This window comes from Saccopteryx leptura, chromosome 3 (genome assembly GCF_036850995.1).
Source record: "Saccopteryx leptura isolate mSacLep1 chromosome 3, mSacLep1_pri_phased_curated, whole genome shotgun sequence".
Classification (NCBI taxonomy): Eukaryota; Metazoa; Chordata; class Mammalia; order Chiroptera; family Emballonuridae; genus Saccopteryx; species Saccopteryx leptura.
In genome coordinates, this window is record NC_089505.1 from 172,356,890 (window position 1) to 172,381,917 (window position 25,028).

The 25,028-nt window shown below is 41.6% G+C and overlaps 1 protein-coding gene across 2 annotated transcripts in view; it reads left to right on the forward strand.

The window, feature by feature from the left end:
* Positions 1 to 25,028, forward strand: part of LIMS1 (LIM zinc finger domain containing 1) — a 145,416-nt gene that overhangs the window by 45,723 nt on the left and 74,665 nt on the right. The window lies entirely within an intron of this gene.

Consider the following 25,028-nt stretch of genomic DNA (forward strand, 5'->3'; position numbering starts at 1 on the left):
AGGACATCTCTGTGGAAACAGCCAGCACACAATTTGATGTATGACTCTGAAGCTCAAGAGAAATTTTTGGCTGGTGTTGCTGACTTAGAGGAAGTAGTGGGGCTGTGAGATGTGCTGACATCATCAGGGAGAACATACAGGGAGCCAGGTCAGAGTTAAAGGAGCTGCCATACCTAAAAGGCAGGCAGAGGAGGTGGGATGATTAGAGAGATCTACGTTGAGGGTGAGGAAACCAAGGGAATGGAATTGAAAATTTCCAAGAGAACATGTTTATAAACATCAAATATAAGATATAGATAGAAAATGTCTTCTGGATTTGTTTTTAAAATGTTGATTGGGACCTTAATAACAGATGTTTCCAGATTTCATTGGGTTGAAGAGTAAATGGGAAGTAAGGCAGCACTCAGAAAAGCTGGTCTGAAAAAAGGAGGAGGGGAAACAAGATAGCGGTAGGAACTCGATAGACTTCTCCTGGCCATCCATCTAAGCATGTGTGCCCTTCTTTTTCTATCATAGTACCCTGTTTTCTTCACAGTGCTCGGTAGTCATTAAGAATTGGGACACACAGGCTGATCAGGCAGTGGCACAGTGGATAGAGAGTTTGACTGGTACGCGAAGGACCCAGGTTCAAAACCCCAAGGTCGCTGCTTTGAGCACAGGTTCATCCGGCTTAAGCACAGGCTCACCAGCTTGAGAGCGGGGTTGCTGCTTGAGCGTGGGATCATAGACATGATCCTATGGTCGCTGGCTTGAGCCCAAAGGTCACTGGCTTGAAGCCCAAGGTCGCTGGCTTGAGCCCAAGGTCACTGGCTTGAGTAAGGGGTCACTTGCTATGCTGTAGTCCTCCGTCAAGGCACATATGAGAAAGTAATCAATGAACAACTGAGTTGCTACAACGAAGAATTGATGCTTCTCATCTCTCTCCTTTCTTGTCTGTCTGTCCCTGTCTGTCCCTCTCTCTGATTCTCTCTCTCTGTCTCTGTCAAGAAAAAAAAAAGGAATTGGGACACACAAAAAAATGTCAAATATTTCCTTCTCTTGGGTTTTAATTGCAATAACATAAGGTACTTCCTAAGAGAATTTTAGCTTGAAAGACTTCCATTCTATTTTCCTTCTCCCAGGAGAGACCATGGGTGCTTTCCAGGGTTTCTGTCTATGTGTGGGATTGTCCCTGGTGGAAATGTCCTTGGTAGGAATGGGGTGGACAACCTGCTTCTCACCACAGACAGCATTTGCACTTTCCACTTCCTTCTATGTGCTGTTCCCACCTCCCAAAAGAAAGGAAATGAATCACAGCCAGAATGTGCTCTGGCTAGAAATTTGCAGTGTGGAGTGTTGTGTGAGGAGCCTGAAGCAGGTTCTGAAGGCTGGGTTTTAGAGTGCAACATGAAGTTGAAGCTGTGAGGTGTGCCTTCATTCGGGAGTGCTGGCGAGAGCCCTGAATTTCAGAACTGCTTCTGCCTGTGGCTTGTCTTAGAGGAGCTCTTTCACCTCTCTAGGCGCGAGACTCGTTCCCTGTAAAAGAGTTGACCTTTCCATTTTACTCTCTGTTCTTATGATCTCTAAATACTGCAGGTACCCAGTCTTTGGTGTTTGTTTTCTTGTTTTGTTTTGTTTTTAAGATTTTATTTATTCATTTTAGAGAAGGGGGAAGAGAGAGGAGGGGGAGGAGCAGGAAGCACCAACTCCCATATGTGCCTTGACTGGGCAAGCCCAGGGTTTCAAACCGGCGACCTCAGCATTCCAGGTCGATGCTTTATCCACTGTACCACCACAAGTCAGGCTGTTTTCTTGTTTTTAAGGATTCACCTCAGGTCCTATAACCTGTTATTGTCCTAAAAATGACTGCTGTATGATAAATTGCTTAAGGAACTTTTTTTTTTTTAATCAACTGAGAAGAGGAGGTGGAGAGACGGACCGGGATCCACCCGGCAAGCCCTGTCTGGTTGCTTGGCATCTGAGCAGTTTTAGTGCCTGAGGCCATGGAGCCATCCTCAGCATCCGGGGCCAACTTGCCCATTCAAGCCATGGCTACCGGCAGAGAAGGGGAGGGGGCAAATGGCTGCTTCTCCTGTGTGCCCTGACTAGGAATCGAACCTGGGACATCCACATGCTGGACTGACACTCTATTGCTGAGCCAACCAGCCAGGGCCTAAAGGAACTTTTTGTAGTATTATTGAGTCAGGACAAGAAGCCTCATTCATGGAAGAGGAAGGCTACATGAATTGTTCCCAAGTTCCTCCATTTCAACCAAAGGTCCCTTTAATATTCTTCCATGGGAACTTGATACTGAGGAGTTGTAGGAGGGACTGCGTGGGTGACTGAGACCTCAGCAGCACTGGCCTTGCTCTTTCTCTGAACTGGACTTGTCAGGGATATCTGGGACAGAAAGAACTGTCTCCACTGCTCAGCCAGAAGAGAGCTAGGCCGGTCTCTAAAGTGGGCAGTGCTACCAGGAAGTAAAATAAACACTGGCTGCTTGACATCACAGTGGTAAAGCACACTCAGAGGAGACTTACAAGCTCTGTTAATTCAAACATGGAGGTATTGTCAAGATCTAAGAGGGTGGAGGCTGTTTATGAAAGTTCAACTCTTTCTATGTGATGGGTTATTTTCATTTTTCTAAGTATTTTTCTGAGTATTACAAATACTTTCAATAAGTCTGTAGATGAATTTCTTAACTTAATAAAGTATATAAAACACCTCAACAGGATGTGACTTACGACATTTAGATGTGTTGTCTTATTGCTTCAAAACTGTGGGGTAATCATGTAACACACAAAGTCACATGATTTGACTGAATGCAGGGGGAAAACCCTCAGCTTGGTTTCATTGGCTTAAATATAGTTCAGGGGAACAAATGCAAAGTTAAGATAGGGATGTACTATATAGTGTAGGAAGCAGAAGCTTTTAAATTCACTGATATGAAACTAGTTTCCCAAGCCCTAATCAGGGAGTGAAAACAAGAGCTGAAATACCAGTAAGGAGATTCTTTTCTCTTGAGTTAAGAGGAAGGGAGCATGGAGGCACATCAGGTAAGTGCTATGAGTATCCACTTTAGCAGAGCTGGGTTTGTGTGTACTAAGTTATTAAGATGGAAAAGTGAAAGATTGAGAGAAGAAATGGATGTGATGGCCTAGACCAGCCAAACACACATATTATATTTCTGGATTTGTTTTTTTTATGAACTGTGTTTCTTAGTTATTGAAAAGAAATATAAAAGATACTTGTTTAAACTTGCATGTAGAATAACAGAAAAGGTCTTTGGTAAATTGCAGGTCAGGCCTGCCTACAGTCTTAAACAAATAATTATGTACTGCTCAACACTGTGGTTAGTGAACTTTTGTCTTGCTATAGTGGGGGTGGGGGGGTGGGGGAGGGGGGAGCAACTAATTGAGGAGTTATTATTTATTAACCTGTATAACTCTGTTTAAAAACCAGCCTTAATGTACCAAATCTACATTTGTAAAACATTAAGAAGTGATTATTGTCTGACCATTGGTGGCACAGTGGATAGAGCATCAACCCGGAATGCTAAGGTCCCTGGTTCGAAACCCTGAGGTCCCCAGCTTGAGCGCAGAATCATTGACATGATCCAGAGGTCTCTGGCTTGAGCATGGGGTCACTGGCTTGGCTTGAGCTTTCCCCCCCATCATCCTCCCCCCATCAAGGCATATATGAAAAGCAATCATTGAAAAACTAAAATGAAGCAACTATGAGTTGATGCTTCTTATCTCCTTTCTCTCTCTCTCTCAAATCAATAAAAAGAAATTTAAAAGAATTTTTTAAAGAAGTGATTATTCACCCCACAAGATATGTCTTCTACATGATTTGCCTTACGTGGTGAATTTTCTTAGACATTTAATGTATTTATAAAAAAATGTATTTGTTTTATAGTTAATGTCCAACAACATGATTACCTTGAGAGGAATATTACCTGTTACATAGAATGGGGTGATGTATAAGGAAGGCTTTTATTTTATATATATATACTGTGTATTTTATATGTGTTATATATATAAACATAATCGTGAAATATGGAATAGTTATAGTGATTAGGAGAACAGGTCTTTTTAACGGACAAGAAAGAAAAAGGTAAATAAATGCCTGGCCTGTGTTGGTGCAATGGATAAAGCATCGACCTGGAATGCTGAGGTCTCCCATTCAAAACCCAGGCTTGCCGAGTCAGGGCACATACGGGAAGCAGCTGCTGCAGGGTGATGCTTCCAGCTTCTCCTCTCTCCTCTCTATCTAAAAATCAATAAATAAAATTTTTTAAAAAAGAAAAAGTTAAAGAGTATGGCCACTTTAATTTGGTCTTTCAAATTAATAAAAAAAGTCAATGCTGTCAAGTTTTGGGGGATAACCAAAAAAAGGAATGCCTATAATTCTTAAGGTTGGTACCATTTTATTTATTTTTTAGTTGGATTTTGAAGAAAGTACATTTATTTTAATTTTAAAAATTACATTTAAGGGGTGACATTGATAAAAAAACACACATAGGTTTTAGATAAAACATTTCTATAGCATTTGCACTGTTAATTATGTTGTGTACCCATCACCCAAGTCAAATCATTTTCCATCACCGTATATTTGTACATTTCAATATAAAAAATGATGAGAGCCTGACCAGTGGTTACACAATGGATCGAGCATCGACTTGGGATGCTGAGGTCCAAGGTTTGAAACCCCAAGGTCACCAGCCTGAACGTGGCCTTATCAAGCATGAACATGGTGTTGCTGGCTTGAGCCTCTCCCTGCCCCCTGGTCAAGGCACGTATGACAAGCAATCAGTGAATAACTAAAGTGCCACAACTGCCTGATTACGTGGTGGCACAATAGATAAAGCATTGATCTGGGATGCAGAGGACCCAGGTTCCAAACCCCGAGGTTTCCGGCTTGAGCACAGGCTCACCAGCTTGACCATGAGGTCACTGGCTTGCGCATGGGATTATAGACATGACCCCATAGTTGCTGTCTTGAGCAAGGGGTCACTGGCTCTGCTGGAGCCTCCCGGTCAAGGCACATATGGGAAAGCAATCAATGAACAACTAAGGTGCTACAACTATGAGTTGATACTTCTCTCTCCCTTGCAAAAAAAAATTTTTAAATAGAAAATGATGAGAAAGGGTGTCCTAAGCAGTGTTAGTGACCGTTTGAGCAAAGTTTTGTAGGTGTTTTTTTTTTTTAAGTGAAAGAAGGGGAGACAGACAGACTCCTTCATGTGCCCTGCCTGGGATCCTCATGGCAAGTCCCCTACTGGTAATGTTCTGCCCATCTTAGGGTGTTTCTTGGCAACTGAGCTATTTTTAGCACCTGAGGCAAGGTGCCACTGAGCCATCCTCAGTGTCAGGGGCCAACTTGCTCAAATCAATTGAGCAATGACTGGGAGGAGGAGAGAGAGAAGGTGGAGAAGCAGATGGTCACTTCTCCTGTGTGCCCTGACTGGGAATTGAACCCAGGACATCCATACTCCAGGCCAATGCTCTACCACTGACCCAACCAGCCAGGGCCACAGTTTATAACCTATAACTTTCTCATTATTATCTTATTTGAGTATGCTTCCTAGCATAAGAATTTTAAAATTTGTTTCCTGCTTTACTGAGATATAATTGATATGTAACATTGTGTAATTTTAAGGTATACAGTGTGGTGATCTAAGACATGCATGTGTTGTCAGTCGCCTCACATAATTACCATTGTGTTATGGTGAGAACATTAAAACCCTATTGTTAAAGGAATTTTCAACTATACAATATGGTATTGTTAACTATAATCTCTATGCTATATACTATATTCCCCAAATTTATTCACTTTATTTCTAGAAGTTTATGCCCTTTGATCAGCATCTCCCCATTTTCACCACCCCTTGGCCCTTGGAAACCACCATTCTACTCTGTTTCTGAGGGTTTGATGTTTTTATTTTTTATTTCTTCTTGACAGAGACAGAGAGTCAGAGAGAGGGACAGATAAGGACAGACAGATAGGAGGAGAAAGAGATGAGAAGCATCAGTTTTTCGTTTCGCATCTTAGTTGTTTGTTGATTGCTTTCTCATATGTGCCTTGACCCAGGGGCTACAGTAGACCGAGTGACTCCTTGCTTAAGCTGGCGACTTTGGGCCCAAGCCAGCAACCTTTGGGCTCAAGCCAGTGACCATAGAGTCATGTCTATGATCCCGCGCTCAAGCCAGCGACCCCACGCTCAAGCTGGTGTGCCCCCACTCAAGCTGGATGAGCCCATGCTCAAGCTGGCGACTTTGGACTTTTGAACCTGGGTCTTCCACATCCCGGTCTGACATTCTATTCACTGCACCACCACCTGGTCAGGCCAGTTTGATGTTTTTAGATTCCACATGTAAATGAGATCATGTAGTTCTTGTCTTTTTCTGCCTGCCTAATCTCACTTAGCATAATGCCCTCAAGATTTGTTCATGTTGCAAATGATAGGATTCCTTTTCCATGGCCGAGTAATATTTGTGTGTGTGTGTGTGTGTGTGTGTGTGTGTGTGTGTGTGTGTGAGTGAGTGAAATTTTCTTTCTTTTTTTGTAGAGTCAGAGAGAGACAGATAGGGACAGACAGGAAGGGAGAGAGATGAGAAGCATCACTTCTTTGTTGCAGCACCTTAGTTGTTCATTAATTGCTTTCTCATATGTGCCTTGATGGAGGGGGGGGGGGCTATAGCAGAGCACGTGACCCCTTGCTCAAGCCAGCGACCATGGGATCATGTATAGGATACCACGCTCAAGCCAGTGACCCCGCACTCAAGCTGGTGAACCCATGCTCAAGATGGATGAGCCTGTGCTCAAGCCCATGACCTCAGGGTTTCGAACCTGGGTCCTCTGCGTCTTAGTCTGATGCTCTATTCATTGTGCCACTGCCTGGTTAGGCCATAAATTTTTTTCATATTAACTCCTTATCAAGTCTGTGGTTTGGAAATATTTTCTCCCATTCCATAGTTTGCCTTTTCATTTTGTTTCTTTTGCAGTACAGACTTGATTTCAGTTTGATGTTCCACTGTTGGTTTTTGCTTTTGTTGCCTGTGCTTTTAGTGTCATATCCCAAAACTCATTGGCAATAGTGATGTCAAGTTGCTCTGGAGATTGACAGTTTCAGGTCGTCTATGTAACTCCATTTTGAGTTGATTATTGTGAGTGGTGTAATAGACATCCATTTTCATTCTTTTGCACCTAATATAATGTTTTGTGTATTCTCTTTTATTAACTGTTCAGAAGTGGAAGATATGTTTTTAATATTGTATGAACTGGTGGCTGCTCAGGCTTTCACCATGAGTCTCATTCATGTGATAGTATACCTGAAAATTAGCTATGACTCCCTTTTTGAACTTTTATTTTTTGAAAATGTAATATCTTTAGGAGCCACTTTTATTTTTTGCTTGCATGTAATATCTTTAGGAGCCACATGATGGCAGAAACAGCCTTTGAAACTTACGGGCTTGCAAGCATGAAGAATGTCTGCTTTGTATCTTCATCCTTTTTTTTTTTAATGAAGGTATAGAGTTTAATAAAAGGAGCCTCCAAATATCCACCTTAAGAAATAAAACATTACAAATATAGTTGAAATCTCTTAGTACATGCTCCTGTTTTATTTTCTCCAAAATTTCCTCCATGGAAAGCCACTTTTCTGAATTTGATATGTAATATATCTGTGCATGACTTTATACTTTTATTACATGTTTGTGTATTCTCAACAGTGCATAAAGCTGTTTCTACAATTTTAGTTTACATAATGTATATACCATTTTGGGTTAATATACAAGTTGTGCTTTTCACTCAACATCAATTTTTCAATTTATTCATATGGATTTATGTAGCGTTAATGGATTATTCTTTTGTAGTTGCGTAGTATTTCATTGAAGAGTGATAAGAAAGTTGTGTGGGGTAGGTGATTTGGGAGTACTGAGGGTTTGAAGTGCCTTGTCTGGGACATGATCTGGCTAGGTACATGCAAAAGAATTTCCTGTTGGGTGTATGAGCTTTTCTTACTTGTTTTGTTTTTATTCTCAGCATACTTTTTATCTGATATAAAGGCTCTACCTCCACTCTGGAGTCCTCTCTCCCTTTCCTCCTATGGCACATTTTGCTACCTAGACTGTCTTCCCCAACTGGATGTCTCCAGGCTTGTAATCTTCTGTAGTATGAATCCAAATGATTTATGTCTTATTATTGTATGTCATATAAATTCCTTAGCCTGGAATTGACTGGTTTTTAAATTATGGCCCTAAACTGCCTTTGCTCACACTGTTTCCACAGAATGAGCCTGCCGTTGTTGTTAGGGTCGTTTTCACTTTTCCATAGCTTTATTCTATTTCTTTTTTCTTCACCTAGAACATTCTCTTCTCTCTCCCCATGTCCTGATTTCAAAATCTAACATATCTTTTCATCTGTTTTATGTAATTTTAGCTAAGTTATTTAACATCCCTCAGATGTTACATCCTTAGATTCCTCATTTAAAAAAGCACCCAGTAAACCTGGGATCTTGCCCCAGACCTTCTATTGTCCTGTCATGATATGTCCTGCTGTTGTTATACTGGCATGAGTGTATTTATTATGTTCTGACTTTAAGAAAGTCATGCTTTTTTTTTATCCCAATTTGTTGAAATTTTTTAAATTAATAATTTTTATTAGTAAGTTTTCTAATATAAAAATGGAAGAAATGAATCTCCACATACTCATTAGCCATAATTGTTTATTTTTTCTTTTTTTAGTTAAGGTATAATTGATATATGAGACTATATAAGTTTCAGCTGTGAAACATAATGATTCAGTATTTGTGTAATATGGGGAGATAATCACCACAGTAAGTCTAGTTCATGTCTATCTAGTTGACATCTATCCCTATACAGTCACAAAAAATTATTATTGTTATTATTATTATTACGTGAGAGGTGGGGAGGCACAGACAGACTCCCACATGCTCCCCAACTGGGATCTACCCAGCAATCCCCCTACAGGGCAATGCTCTGCCCATCTGGGGCCGCTGCTTTGTTGCTCAGCAACCGAGGCATTTTAGCACCTGAGGCAGAGGCCATGGAGCTATCCTCAGCTCCCAGGTTCAACTCACTCAAACCGCTTGAGCCATGGCTGCAAGAGGAGAAGAGAGAGAAAGAGAGAGAAGGGGGAGGGGTGGAGAAGCAGATGGGTGCTTCTCCTGTGTGCTCTGACCAGAAATCGAACCTGGGACTTCCACACGCCCTCCTGATGCTCTACCACTGAGCCAACTAGTCAGGGCAAAAAATTTTTTTTTGTAATGAGAACTTTTAAGATCTCTCAGCAATTTGCAGATATGCAATGCAGAATTGTTAGCTGTGGTTACCATACTGTGCATTACATCTCCATTACACTTATTTTATAGCTGGAAATTTGTACCTGTGACCTTCTTCACACATTTCATCCAGTCCCACCTCTGGCATCTCTGGCAACCTCCAGTCTGTCCTTTGTGGCTGTGAATCAATGAGTTTGATTTTATGTTTTGTTTTGTTTTTAGATTCCACATATAAGTGAGAAATATGGCATTTATCTTCTTCTGTCTGACTTATTTCACTTAGCACAGTGCCCCCAGAGCCATTCATGTTGTCACAAATGGCAAGATTTCTCTTTTCAGGGCTAAGTAATATTACATTGTATATCTGTGCACCACATTTTTTTTATCCATTCACTCATCAGTGGACACTTAGGTTGTTCCCATGTCTTGGGCTATTGTAAATAATTTGCAGTGAACATCTGGTTACATAATTTTTTTGTCTTAGTGTTTTCATTTTCTTCAGGTAAGTACCTGGAAGTGGAATTGCTGGATCATATACTAGTTATATTTTTAATTTCTTGAGGAACCTCCATACTGTTTTCCATAGTAACTGTACTCATTTACATTTGCACCAACAGTGCACAAGGGTTTCCTGTTCTCCACATGCTCGCCATCACTTACTATTTCTTATCTTTCCTGTGATAACCATTCTGACAAATGTGACATAGTATCTCTTTGTGGTTTTGATTTGCATTTCCCTGGTGATTAGTGATGTTTTGCACCCTTTCATGTACCTGTCTGCCATCTGTGTATCTTCTTTGGAAAAATGTCTATTCAGATTCTCCGCCCACATTTTAAATCAGATTTGAGGGGTTTTTGTTGTTGTATACTATTAAGTTGTATGAATTCTGTATTAACCCCTTAGCAGATAATTGATTTACAGATATTTTATTCCATTCAGTAGGTTTCCTTTTATCTTGATGGTTTCCTTTGCTGTGCAGAAGCTTTAGTTGTAGTCCCACTTGTCTCATTTTAATTTTGGTGCCTTCACTTTTAGAATCAAATCCAAAGAATCATCACCAAGACCCATATTCAGGAGTTTACCACCTATGTTTTCCTCTAGGAGCTTTTTATAGTTTCAGGTCTTAGATTCAGTCTTTAATCCATTTGGAGTTAGTTTTGTTTATGGTATAAGTCTAGTTTCATTCTTTTGCATGTGGCTTTCTCGTTTTCCCAATACTATTTACTGAAGAGACCATCATTACTCCATTGCATATTCTTGGCTCCTTTGTCATAAATTAATTGTCCATATATGTGTGTGGGTTACTTCTGGGCTCTCAATTCTTTTCCAGTGATGTCTGTTTTCATGCCAATATCATGCTGTTTGATTACTATAACTTGGTAATATAGTTTGAAATCGGGGCATGTGATTTATCATCTAACTTTTTTATTCTTTCTCAAAATTCCTTGGAATATTTGGGGTCTTTTTTCTCTCTTAATTTACTTAAGGATTTAAAAGTAAATCCCAGACATTAGGTCATTTTATCCCAATATACTTCAGAATTGGTCTTTAATAATGTGGACATTTTACTATATAACCACATGCTTTTATCTAACAGAATGAATGATCATTCTTTGGCATTATTTAATACTTAAGTCCATATCAGATTTCCTCTCGTTTCAAGAATATTATTTCATAGCTGGTTTGTTTGAACTGGAATCTGAACAAAGTTCACACATTTGATAGTGTCTCTTAAACCTCTTTTAATTTAGAGGAAAATCCCTTCCCTGTTTTTCTCTCCTGTCATTGCTTGTTGGAGATATCAATTCTGTTGTCTTGTGTAGTTATAGTTTTGAATTTTTAAATACACTTTATTTTGGGATAATACTGGGTTTATAGAAAAGTTGCAAAGTTACTTCAGTAAACCCCCATATGCCCCTCACCCATTTTCCTGTCTTGTTAACATCTTATATTACCTTTATAATGTCTTTTTCCAGGATACCACATTGTGTTTAGCGTTGGTTGAATTTTGAAATAATGTCTGATTATAAGACTAACCATTTTCTGATTAGGAGATGGTAGTGTAATGGTTAAAACCAAGCATAGTGCTAGATTTTAAATTCTCAGTCACATAACTGTATGATTTGGACAAATTACTTATACTACTCTATCAGTTTCCTCTTTAAAGTGGAAATAAAAATATTACTTCATTGGAGCATTGCAAAAAATAAATTTGATAAATGTGCAGCCGTGGCAGGTTGGCTCAGCGGTAAAGCGTCAACCCAGTGTGTGGATGTCCCAGATTCAGTTTCCGGTCCGCACACAGGAGAAGCGCACATCTGCTTCTCCATCCCTCCCCCTCTCACTTCTCTCTCTCTCTTTCTCCCTCTCTCTCTCTCTTTCCCTCTCTCTCTCTCTCTCTCTCTCCCTTCCCCTGCAGCCATGGCTCAGTTGGTGAGAGTTGGCCCTGGGCACTGAGGATGGCTCCATGGCCTATGCCTCACACTCTGAAAAATGGCTCTGGTTACAATGGAGCAAGGGCCCCGGATAGGCAGAGCATCACCCTCTAGTGGGCTTGCCAGTTGGGTCACATACAGGTGTCTGTCTGTACCTCCCTGTCTTCTCACTAAATTAAAAAATTTTTTTGATAAATGTATGCAAAGTGCTCAGAATTGTTCCTGGCACGTGGTGTTGTATTGGAACAGCGAGAAACAGACATCCTGCCTCACAATCAAGAAGCCAAATTAAGAAGTCTTTATTAACACTGGCTGCACAATCACATGGAGACCAAGGCTCCAAATAATGCGGCCTTGAACACAGTCTGAGACTGGCTTAAAGGCAAAATTACATACTGATTGAGGAATGGGGAGGAGAGGAAGCATAGCAGTAGGACAAAGCAGTGAAACAAGCTTTCTTACAATGATTATAGGATTAAATCAGGGAGAAACATTCTGAGAACACCTTCAACCTTGCAAAGCTAGCCCAAGGCCACAGTCCAGGAGACCAGTCTCAAGGCCAAGAATAGGGAGTCTTTTTAGAAAAGTAAGTCCTGCCAGAAGACTCTTTGTTTTACAGAAAATAAGTTCTGCTATGAGTTATTCATGCTAAGGGCCTTTCTTTTCTATATTTCAGTGGGAAGCACTTATTAAACCTAGCCCTCGACAAAGGTATTATTTCCTAAATCAATGAGCCTCAAGGAAGAAATAGGGTCTCCTGGTGAAAAGTAATGCGTATTTTCTTCCATTTGCCTTAGAAACAGTTTCTTTGCTTTGGTTCAATGATAGTGGTCTCATTAAGTTCTTAGGGACTATACTTCTATTTTGAGAATTTTTATTCAGCAAAACATGTTTCTCAAGTATGTTTAGGTCAGTCAGATATTGGTTTCAGAGTTAGTTTTATCCCTTCACAGTAATTCCTTAAGATCCAAATTGTAGGATAAAACTACAATACCTTTATTTTGCCCCTTTATTAGTCTCACACAGTGATTGGTTTGTTTTGATTTAGAATCACCATCTTTACCAGCCTTACTTTGCATAAGGTACTTATAAACATTTGGCTTTTTGTGTGGCTTAAACTCTAAAATTTGTGGTATGAAGTGTTCTCAAAGTAATTGAAATTGGGTTGGTCACATTTCAGTGCCTCTTTCTACACCCATGGATTCATGAAGTATGTGTGATCACAGTTGCTTCCAGTGCCTCCTGTTGCTCTTCAACGGCACACTTGATCTCAGCAAAGTTGGTATGATAAAAAAAACAAACCTATTTTCATTAGAATATTTGCCCCTCTTTCTCCCCCCCCCCCCCCCCCAGAACTCTTAGAAGCATGTGCTCTGACAGGAAATAAGACAGCATTGGTAATTTGGAATAGGAACTCAGTTAAATTGAATATCATCAATTTCACTTCTTTCTTTCACTAGCTGTTGCTTCCAGACCTGTAGGGCAGGGGTCCCCAAACTACGGCCCGTGGGCCGCATGCGGCCCCCTGAGGCCATTTATCCAGCCCCTGCCGCACTTTCGGAAGGGGCACCTCTTTCATTGGTAGTGAGAGGAGCATAGTTCCCATTGAAATACTGGTCAGTTTGTTGATTTAAATTTACTTGTTCTTTATTTTAAATATTGTATTTGTTCCCGTTTTGTTTTTTTACTTTAAAATAAGATATGTGCAGTGTGCATAAGGATTTGTTCATAGTTTTTTTTTTATAGTCCGGCCCTCCAATGGTCTGAGGGACAGTGAACTGGCCCCCTGTGTAAAAAGTTTGGGGACCCCTGCTGTAGGGGAAATTAGCTGAAGAGGAACGTCTGTACTAGTGGGAATTATACAAGAGCACTCCATGGGTCTCCTTCCAGAACCTCCAGTTGTTCATTCTCGCTCCAGTTATTCATTCTCAATACTCATCAACAACATGACTACTTCTGGTTCATTTTTAGGGAGGGAAAGTATGAGTTAGTCCCTGAGTTTCCCAGAAGCTTCTTGGGTTAGGTTTGTTAATGTTTAGAGGCAACTCTAGTTCAGGGTGGACCTTTTGATGATTTGTGGGGCAGAGTGCTTCAGGACCCAGAGACAGTGTAGTTAGTGGCTAAAACAGGAACATTTGAGTCAAAAGACCTGAGTTTAGACCTACACTTTCCCTTATTGGTTTTGTTGCTTGGCCGAGACATTTAACTGCTTTAAGATTCAAAATAGGGATGATAATGATACGTGCCTTGTTGCATTGAGATGAAAATTAAATGAGGTTGTATATATAACATGTTGGGTGGGCACTCAGGCCTCAGCAATTGTTGACAATGATTATATTAGATAAATAGTTCAGAGCCTTTAACTTCATAATAGTGTGACATGAATATTTTTGTGTCATAGCCTTTTCTTTTATATGTACATATTTTAAAAGGACTCAGCAAGCTTGAGGAGCTTAGAATATTCTTTATGACTCTCAAACTTTAGGGAACATATGAAATTTAGTGTGTATTAGGATCCTCAAAGGGCTTAACTTTAAAGGGACAAGTACTGATAGGTTTTGAGCCAGAGGGCATGAGAGAAGAGAAGATTCATAGGGGCTGGTAAAGGAGGTGCAGTCAGAGGCCAAGAAGCCAGGAGTGGGAGCAGGATGGTTTTGGAGATGGAGCTTGACACAAAGGAGTTGAGGGGAAAGGACAAGTGACACTAGAGGTGAAGAACATAAAGCAGGGGTCCCCAAACTTTTTACACAGGGGCCAGTTCACTGTCCCTCAGACCGTTGGAGGGCCGGACTATAAAAAAAACTATGAACAAATCCCTATGCACACTGCACATATCTTATTTTAAAGTAAAAAAACAAAACGGGAACAAATACAATATTTAAAATAAAAAACAAGTAAATTTAAATCAACAAACTGACCAGTATTTCAATGGGAACTATGGGCCTGCTTTTGGCTAATGAGATGGTCAATGTGCTCCTTTCATTGACCACCAATGAAAGAGATGCCCCTTCTGGAAGTGCAGCGGGGGCCGGATAAATGGCCTCAGGGGGCCGCATGTGGCCCGCGGGCCGTAGTTTGGGGACCCCTGACATAAAGCTTCAGAAGCCCTATTATTTCCTTTAAAAGCTTAGTAGCCTCAGTTAATTCTAAAACTTTATTTTATAAAGAGGAAATGTCAGAGTCCTTGTAGTATTTGGAAGCCTCAAACACTACTCCAAATAGACATTCCACTCAGATTTGCCAATTTCAGAGGTATAGTTGTCCAATTTAGTGGGTTTTGTTTGTTTATTTGTTTGTTTTTGTGACAGAGACAGGGACAGACACGAAGTAAAAGAGATGAGAAGCATCAATTTTTCGTTGCAGCATCTTAGTTCATTGATTGCTTTCTCATACATGCCTTGATGGGGCGGGGGGCTATAGCAGAGTGAGTGACCCTTTGTTTAAGCCAGCGACCTTGGGCTTCAAGCCAGTGACCTTTGGGCTCAAGCTGGTGACCCCATGCTCAAGCCAGATGAGCCCCCACTCAAGCTGGCAACCTCGGGGTTTCAAACCTGGGTTCTCTGCGTCCCAGTCCAATGCTCTATCTATTGTGCCACTGCCTGGTCAGTCTGTCCAATTTAGTTTTATGAAATGTAAGTTTAAGAAAAGTTAACCCATAATGGCCATTGATGTTCTAAATTACTTTTGGTCAGATGAGTCAATTTAGTTTAAAATATACATGTAAAGGGACAACGTTTTCTAAACACCAATTTAGATAATTGAGATCCCATTGTTCAGAGGCTTTTCTTTAGAGAAAGGGCCCAGACAGTCTAAACTACTCAAATAGCTTAAGTAGCTTGAAGAGTTTAAACAGCCTACAGGCTTAATACCAGACAGTTCCACTGAGAACAGTCTGACCCAGAGGAGTTAGGCTGAGGGCTGAACTAGCACAAATTCAGAGAAGCAACTGGGACCCAGGGGAGTCAGGCCTTAGGCTGAAACAGCACAATGCTAATGGAGGGCATGGTTAGTATAGCCCCACTAGACTGAAAACTCCCTGAGGACAGGCAGTCTCTATCTAGTACTTAGAGCAGAGCCGACCATATTTTAGAAGCACACCAAAGGTGTGAGTGGAGCAATTGGAATGGGAAGGAATGCATTCTTTTGTACCCTGCTATAGTCCTACCAAACAGTCCTATTATGTCATCTATTATCTGGCCCCCTCCCCTTTCTCATGACAGCCCCAGCTGGACCCTCATCTTACTCTTGGTCAAGGAAAGACCTAATAGACATGACTTTGACTTTTTCATACCAACTTGAAAGCTTTGATCATGGCTTGGAAAGTCTTCATCCTTCCCTTCACAGATCTCTGTAAGTCATATCACACTGAGATTTTCTCCATTTGGAGGCCCTCCACTTTTCTCTTCCCTCTCTCTACCCAGATCCTTTGCCATATCCTACCCTGTCGGGGATACATCAATATTTGATTAAGTAGGTTTTGTAAGGTATCCTTTCTTCCTTATTAGATTGCAAATCCCTCAGACAATGGACTACATATCTTCATTTAATTTTTGTTCTTTTTATTATTTTACACACTTTAATTTTTATTTTATTATAGATCTGCATTTGTTCTTTGTAGACAAGTTAAAAATAATAGATAATGCAAAAGAAAAAGTCATTTTTAGTCCTGGCCAGTTGGCTCATCAGTAGAGCATCAGCCTGGCATGTGGAAGTCCCGTGTTCAATTCCCAGCCAGGGCACACAGGAGAAACACCCATCTGCTTCTTTCCCCTCCCCCCTCTCCTTTCTCTCTCTCTCTCTCTCTCTCTTCCCCTCCCGCAGCCAAGGCTCCATTGGAGAAAAATGTTGGCCCGGGCGCTGAGGATGGCTCCACAGCCTTTGCCTCAGGCACTAGAATGGTTCCAGTTGCAATGGAGCAACAGCCCAGATGGGCAGAGCATCGCCCCCTGGTGGGCATGCCAGGTGGATCCCAGTCGGCCGGTCGGGCGCATACAGGAGTCTCTCTTTCTGCCTCCCTGCTTCTCACTTCAGAAATATACAAAAAAAATATATCATTTTAAATCTTTTCCGATACTACCAAGCAGAGAAATTGTGAAGTGTATACTTAGCCCTGGCTGGTTTGCTCAGTGGTAGAGTGTCAGCCCAGTATGTGAATGTCCTAGGTTTGATTCCCGATCAGGGCAAACAGGAGAAGCAACCATTTGCTTCTCCACCCATCCCCCTCCCCTTCTCCCTCTCTCTCTTCCTCTCTCTCTCTTCCTTCCTCTCACAGCCATGGCTCAATTGGTTTGAGTGCATCAGCCCCAGACACTGAGGATGGTTCCATGGAGCCTCCACTTCAGCTGCTAAAAATAGCTCATTTGTGATCATGGCCCAAGATGGTCAGAGCATCAGCCACAGATGAGGCTTGCCGGGAGGATCCCAATCAGGGTGCATGTGGGAATCTGTCTCTCTATCTCCTCTCCTCTCACTTGGAAAAGAAGAGAAAAAAAAGTGTATATATACTCTTCCAGACTCGGGTGTGTGTGTGTACACACACATGGTATATAGATGTTTGGTGTTCCATGTAAAATGAACCCATATAGTGCATACTATCCTCCATTCTTATAGTCACTCAACAGTATATCATGAATACTTTTTCATGTCAAATGGGTATCTACATTATTATTTTCAATTGCCATCGATCACTCTAGAACAGTGGTCCCCAACCCCCAGGCCGCAGGCCAGTACTGGTCCGTGGGCCATTTGGTACCAGTCCGCAGAGAAAGAATAAATAACTTACATTATTTCCGTTTTATTTATATTTAAGTCTGAACGATGTTTTATTTTTTTTTAAATGACCAGATTTCCTGTTACATCCATCTAACATTCACTCTTGACGCTTGTCTCGTAAGTTCGACAATTATATTTTAAAATACCACCATTTTTACGCCGGTCGCATGATTTTATTTTGTACATTTATCCATCCCACCCTAAAGGCCAGTCCGTGAAAATATTTTCTGACATTAAACCAGTCCGTGGCCCAAAAAAGGTTGGGGACCACTGCTCTAGAACATTAAAACTTCACAGAAAAATGTTAATGTCCTTACTGAAATGCATTTAGAGCTTTAAAATTTTTAATCCTATTTTTATCATTAAATTGAACTTATATCTGAATTAGGCAGAAAAGAATAACTGAATTAAGGGGGTAGTATTGATATTAGAAGTGAGGCAACATAACTTTTATGTTGTTACCTTTAAGATTAGACTTTACACAGAACCTAGGGAATATTTTCATAACTCAGTGAAAATAGTTTTATAGTGAAAGTTCTAACAACAATAGTTAAACTGCTGGGCTGGGGCAGGCATTGTGGTTTATTATTACGGCATACCTCTTGAATTCCAGGGCAGGAAGATCTGTGTTTGCTCTCCCAAGTCCAGCAGATTAGAATTTCAGGCTTGTGGCCTATCTTGGAATGTGAAAATAACTGTTTCTTTACTACTCTTACGAAGAAATACTTCACCTGTTGGGTTTGTTGTTTTTTAAATAAGGGTTTAGTTTAGAAATATACTCAGCAGCTATAGATATGCTATAAGGTGGCAAGTAGAATTAATAGAAACAACACATATAGCAATGTTATATAAAAAGTGCTATGAAAACATGTTTTTTTCTGACGGGGGGAGGGACAGATAGACAGGAAAGGGAGAGAGATGAGAAACATCAATTCTTCGTTGTGGCATCCTCGCTGTTCATTGATGGCTTTCTCATATGTGCCTTGACCAGGGGGTGAAGGGGGGGTGCAGCAGAGCAAGAGACCCCTTGCTCAAGCCAGCGACTCTGGGCTTAAAGCCAGCAACCCCGCACCCAAGCTGGTGAGCCCACGCTCAAGCCAGTGACGTTTGGGTTTTCAACCTGGATCCTCTGCATCCCAGTACCACGCTCTGTTTCTATCCATTGTGCCACCTCCTGATCAGGCTGTGATCAGGAGGTGATCACAGCCTGATCACTTTTAAAAACTTATAAAGTAATTACCCTAGTAAGTCCTAGTACCCATCTGGTACCATACATAGTAACTATAATATTATTGACTGTTCCCTATGCTGTACTTTATATCCCCATGACTACTCTGTAACTACCAATTTATATTTCTTACTTTCTTCCCCTTTTTCGTCAATCCCCCACCCTTCGGCAACTGTCAAAATGTTCTCTGTATATCTCTGTATCTATGATTCTGTTTTAGTGTTGCTTGTCCATTTTGTTTTTCAGATTCCACATATAAGTGATATCATATGGCATTTGTCTTTGTCCTGCTTATTTCACTCAGCACAGTACCTCCATGTTCATCCATGTTGTTGGACACTTAGGTTGTTTCCACATTTTGGCTATTCTAAATAATGCTACAGTGGACATATGGATGCATATGTCTTTTCAGTTTAGTATTTTGGGTTTCTTCAGATAGATAACCAGAAGTGGAATTTGCTGGGTCCTTCTTTGTCTCTTGTTATAGCCCTGGTTTTAAAGTCTGTTTTGTCTGGTATAAATGTTGCTACTCCAGCTTTTTTTGTTTGTTTGTTTGTATTTTCATGAAATGTCTTTCTATCCCAGTACTTTCAGTCTGTGTAGGTCTTTCGATCGGAAATGAGTCTGTTATAGACAGCTTAGGGTAAGGGTCTTGTTTTGTTATTCATTCATCTACTGTATGGTTTTTGATTGGAGCATGTAAACCATTTGCATTTAAAGTAATTGTTGATATATATATGTGTTTATTGCCATTTTACTCTTCAGATTTTCTTTGCCTTCTTCTTAAAGAAGACCCTTTATCATTTCTTGTAACACTGGTCAGTGGTGATGAACTCTTTTAGTTTTTTCTTGTTTGGGAGGCTCTTTATCTGTCCTTCAGTTTTAATAAGTAGCTTATCTGGGTAGAGTAATCTTAGTTGTAGGTTGTTGATTTTCATCACTTTGAATATTTCTTGCCAATCCCTCCTGGCCTGCAAAGTCTCTGTTAAGAAATCAGCTGATAGTCTTATCGGAGCTCCCTTGTAGGTAACTAACTGCTTTTTCTCTCGCTCCTTTTTTTTTAAACATTTGTCTGAAGTTAGAAGCGGGAAGGCAGAGAGACAGACTCCTGCATGCGCCTGACTGTTTAACTGGGATCCACCCGGCATGCCCACCAGGGAGCGATGCTCTGCCCATCTGGACCGTTGCTCTGTTGCAACTGGAGCTATTCCAGCACCTGAGGCAGAGGCCATGGAGCCATCCTCAGTGCCCAGGCAAACTTTGCTCCAATGGAGCCTTGGCTGTGGAAGAGGAAGAGAGAGATAGAAAGAAAGGAGAGGGGGAAGGGTGGACAAGCAGATGGGCACCTCTCCTGTGTGCCCTGGCCGGGAATCAAACCCAGGACTTCCACATGCCAGTCTGATGCTCTACCACTGAGCCAGCCAGCCAGTACCTCTCTTGTTCCTTTTAAGATTCTGTCTTTGTCTTTAACTTTTTGCATTTTAATTATCAAGTGTTTTGGTATGGACCTCTTTGGCTTCATCTTGTTTGGGATTCTCTGTGCTTCCTGGACTTGTATGTCTATTTCCTTCACTAGGTTAGGAAAGTTTTCTGTCATTCTTTTTTTCAAATAGGTTTTCAATTTCTTGCTCTCTTTATTCTCCAACCAGCATCCTGGCTATGCAAAGGTTGGTACACTTGAAGCTGTCCCACAGGCTCCTTACATTAGCTTTATTTTTTTAAATTTTTTTTTTCATTTTGCTGTTCTGATTGGGTATTTTTGCTACCTTATTTTCCAAATCGTTGATTTGATCCTCTGCTTCATCTCATCTATTGTTGATTCCCTATAATATGGTCTTTATTTCAGTTACTGTGTTCATCATTTCTGACTGGTTCTTTTGTATGGTTTCTATGTCCTTTTTTTATGCTGTTGAAGTTCTAAGTTTCTTATAACCATGGATTTGAACTCTATCTGATAGTTTACCTCCATTTCATTTAGTTCTTTTTCTGGATATTTCTCATATTCTTTTATTTGGGACATGTTTCTTTGTCTCTGTATTTGGCTGCCTCCCTATGTTTGTTTCTATGTATTAGGTAGAGTTGCAACATCTCCTGGTCTTGGTAGAGTGGACTTATTTAGTCAGGCCCACTAGCACAGTCTCCTCAGTCACCTGAGCTGGGTGCTCCAGTTGCACCCCCCACGTGGGCTCTGTGCACCACACTGTTGTAATTGAGCTCGATATTTGTTGGTACATCAATGGGACAGGGAATTACCCCAGGATGATCAGCTTGTAAAGACAAGCTGTGATTTCCCTTGATGTGTCTGTCATGGAGGTAGTTGGTGAGTGGTGCTCTGGAGTGGTCTGGCCACCAGGCATACTGGCTCTGGGGCCTCCCACAAGGTACAGGTCAAGGTCAACCACTACCAGTGCCCTGGCTGGGGCAATGCAGCACGAGCTACAAAGCATTTTGTAGATGTCTGCTACTTGTGCTGGGGTTGGAGGTGTCCAGGAGAGGCAAAGCTATTAACCAAATTCGGCTGCCAGTAGCCCTGAGACTGGAACCACTAAGGAAGAGGTACAGGGCATTCTGAGTCCAGATGCTGCTTTTGGGGGGTTTGTGAACCTTTCAGCAATTTAGGGACATCCTGGGAATGGAATTTCTCACAACTATTAAGGAATGAAGTATGTAAACTAGATCAAGAGTGTAGTCAACTTTGACACATTAGGTTACATTGGACCATTTTTAAAATCAGGTTATTTTAATCTGAGGAAAAGACCATAGAAATGATCTCACTCAGCTGCTCCTGTTTTACAAATGGAAATATTGAGGACTTCCATAGTCAAGTGACTTTCTGTGTTTATATGCCAACCACAGTAAGTTGCTAAACATGGAACTGTCACTGGAATTTATGTTTTCTGAGTTTGCTCTTGGACCTCAAATCAACTTACCTTGTACACAGAAAACTGGACCATGTCAGGTATAGGTAAAGATCTAGGTTAATTTTTTTAATTCTTATCCCAGATGGAAAGTTTATACTTGTATAAGTTACTGTTCAACTCTACAAATCCAAAAAACTTTTGCATTTTTACAGTCTCACCAAGAAAGTTAATTTTTTCCAAAATTAGAATTGATGTGCCTTTTAAAAATCTCATTTAGATAATGTTAAGTGTTAATTTTCTTTTAAGTTTAAAAATTCTGGAGCTTTAATCTTCAACATAGCATTGTGAAGTGATTAGGCTCTCAAACAATTGTTTAACTAAACCAAGGAACTTGATGATTAAACAAATGTTAAGTGTCTGCCCAGTACCCAGCTTTGCAGACACAGTGGTAAATTAGATACGCTGCTTCCCTCAAATAGATGTTATTCCAAGAGGGGATTGGATACAGAAAGAACTCATCATGACTGGTTCCAGTGACAGAAGTAAGCACGGAGATTGCTGGGAGCACCCAGAAAGGGATTGTGGGTGCCTAGGGTCTAGGAGGGCTGCTTGTGAGGTGACACTTGTGTTGAGTCCTGGTAGAATGATTAGGAGCTGGTCCTGCCAGAGATCCTTCTTCAAGTCTTATGAGCTGCATGTGGAAGGGCCCAGAGATGAAAGGAAGCAAAGTCTGTCCTGGAACCACCTGGAGTTCACTACAGTGCAGATGGGGAGCAAGGCTCAGCTGGAACCAGATGGCAGGATCAATAAGTGATTAGCCTGACCAGGCAGTGGATAAAGTGTTAGACGAGGGCACAGAGGACCCAGGTTTGAAATCCGAGGTCACCAGCTTGAGTGCAGGTTTGCTGCCTTGAGCATGGGATCACAGACATGACCCCAAGGTTGCAGGCCTGAGCAAAGGGTCACTCGCTCTGCTGTAGCCCCCTAGTCAAGGCACATATGAGAAAGTAATCAATGAACAAATAAGGAGCCACAACGAAGAACTGATGCTTCTCATCTCTCTCCCTTCCTGTCTGTCCCTCTCTCTGTCTTTCTCTCTGTTTCTGTCACACAAAATAATAAATAAATAAATAAATAAGTGATTAAATTACATTTTAAAAAGAACACTTTGAGGCTCTGGCTAGGAAGCTCAGTGGGTTAGAATGTCATCCTGATATGCTAGGGTTGCAGTTTTGATCAGAGCACATACAAGAATCAACCAGTGAATGTATAAATAAGTGGTACAACAGAAAGATGTCTCTGTCTTTGTCTCTCCCCCACCCTTCCTATCTCTCCCTAAAATCAATTTTAAAAAAGAACATTTTGCATTTTGGAGGCTAGATGCGAAGAGGTTAAGATCAGTGACAAAAAGATCAGTTAGGAGGCTGAAAGAAAATACGGAAAGACAAAAGGAATTTCTGAAATGTCTAGATCAGTGCAGGGCATCAAGTAAATACAGGGGTCCTTAGGTTACAACAGTCTCAACATACAATATTTAGAGTTTACAATGTTCACCCCCATAAAAACTTTTAAAAATTGAGACTTGAGTGTTTCAGCTTATGCCATTAGCGTCATACTTACAGACTACATGGTCAAAGTAGTTCCAGAACTAGCCTGGAACAATTTTTTTTTTTTGCAATTTTCTGAAGTTGGAAACGGAGAGGCAGTCAGACAGACTCCCGCATGCGCCCAACCGGGATCCACCCGGCATGCCCACCAGGGGGTGATGCTCTGCCCATCTGGGGCGTTGCTCTGTTGCAATCAGGGCCATTCCAGCGCCTGAGGCAGAGGCCACAAAGCCATGCTCAGCGCCCGGGCCAACTTTGCTCCAATGGAGCCTCGGCTGCAGGAGGGGAAGAGAGAGACAGAGAGGAAGGAGAGGGGGAGGGGTGGAGAAGCAGATGGGCGCTTCTCCTGTGTGCCCTGGCCGGGAATCAAACCTGGGACTCCTGCACGCCAGGCTGATGCTCTACCACTGAGCCAAACGGCTAGGGCTAGCCTGGAACAATTATTTAAGAAGGTAGAGAGCACTGCAACAGATCCTGTCTCCTCTACATCAGCTTCTTGAGATGAAACACCTGTAGTACAGGTAGGATCATCTGTAGTGTCTCCTGCATGTTCCTTAGACAATCCTGATTCACCTGACCCAGTATCTCCAGCACCTTCTGCAGGTTCTCCTGTCTCTCCAGCTTCTTCCTCCCAGTAGGTCACTCTCCCACCTTGCAGTGCCCCTTCCAGTGTGCAAGCCAACCACAGGAATAAAGGGTAAGGAATTTTTTTTACACTCATTTTTTTGTCATTTTTCTGTTACTATAGTGCAGTGTATAGTACAGTATATTTATGTCCTTTTTCTTTTTCTGTGACCTAGTTGTGTTTTTATGTTCTAGATTATGATTTTACAACTGTGTTAGGATAGGTAAGTGACTTAGGCTAGGGTGTGTTTTGACTTACACTAAAATTAGGGTTACGTCACTGTCATAGGAATAGACCCCCTGTATTGTGAAATAGATAGGGGTGCTGTTTATTCATCTGGCTACTTCCTGCCGATTAAAGGCGTCGTGGGGAGGGAGAAATTGGCCGGTGGTGGCTTTGAAGGGTGTCAGGAGGAACATCTGTTTGGCCATGACTAAAACTTTGCAGATGCAGTTCTCTAAGGATTAAAAAAAAAGAGGAGTAATAGGGGGATTTATAGGGTCCAGCCTTTTGGTGAGCTGGAGATGGATGGAGTCCAGTGGTTCCGACTGCCAGTGGTCCTGTATGGAGGCAAGCTTGAGGCAAAACTGCATGTCAGGAGTGGCCTAAGAAGGGGAAAGGAAGGAGTCCCATCCATTCCCATAACCAAGACCTGTGAGGGAACTAGAGGTCCAGAGTGTGATGGCAAAACAGAGAAGGTAGCTCCCATGTCCACAAGAAATGACATGGACTTACCCACTAGCTGCAGAATACCCTGGGTTCTCTGAGTCCAGGCCGTGTGTCAGCCATTCATGATGTCTAGGAGTTTGAACGATTGGCCCATCTGGCTAGCTTGGCCTTGCCATTTGGGTGGCTTGTCCTCCATGTAGTGGCGCTGAGGAAAAGCCTGTTGCCCAAAGGGGCATTTGCTCCGCCAGTGACCTGACTTCTTGCAGTCAGGGCAGGGTTTAGTGGGCAGCTGCGGGCATGGGCCCTGCCGGGACCAGTGGTCCTGCTTGCCACACTTAAAGCAAGCTCCTGGTGGGGATTTTCTTTGTGTCTTGGACTTGGGTCAGGGACTTCCTGTGCCTTGCTGCTGTTGCTCTGCTGGTCTCAGGGCTGCCACAAGAGCCTGGGTTTGGAGCGTTACCTTCTGCTGCATGCGGGCCTGGCAAGCAGCCTTGGCCTGTTTCTACTAGTTGGGACCATTAAAAACTTTAAATGCCGTGTTTACAGG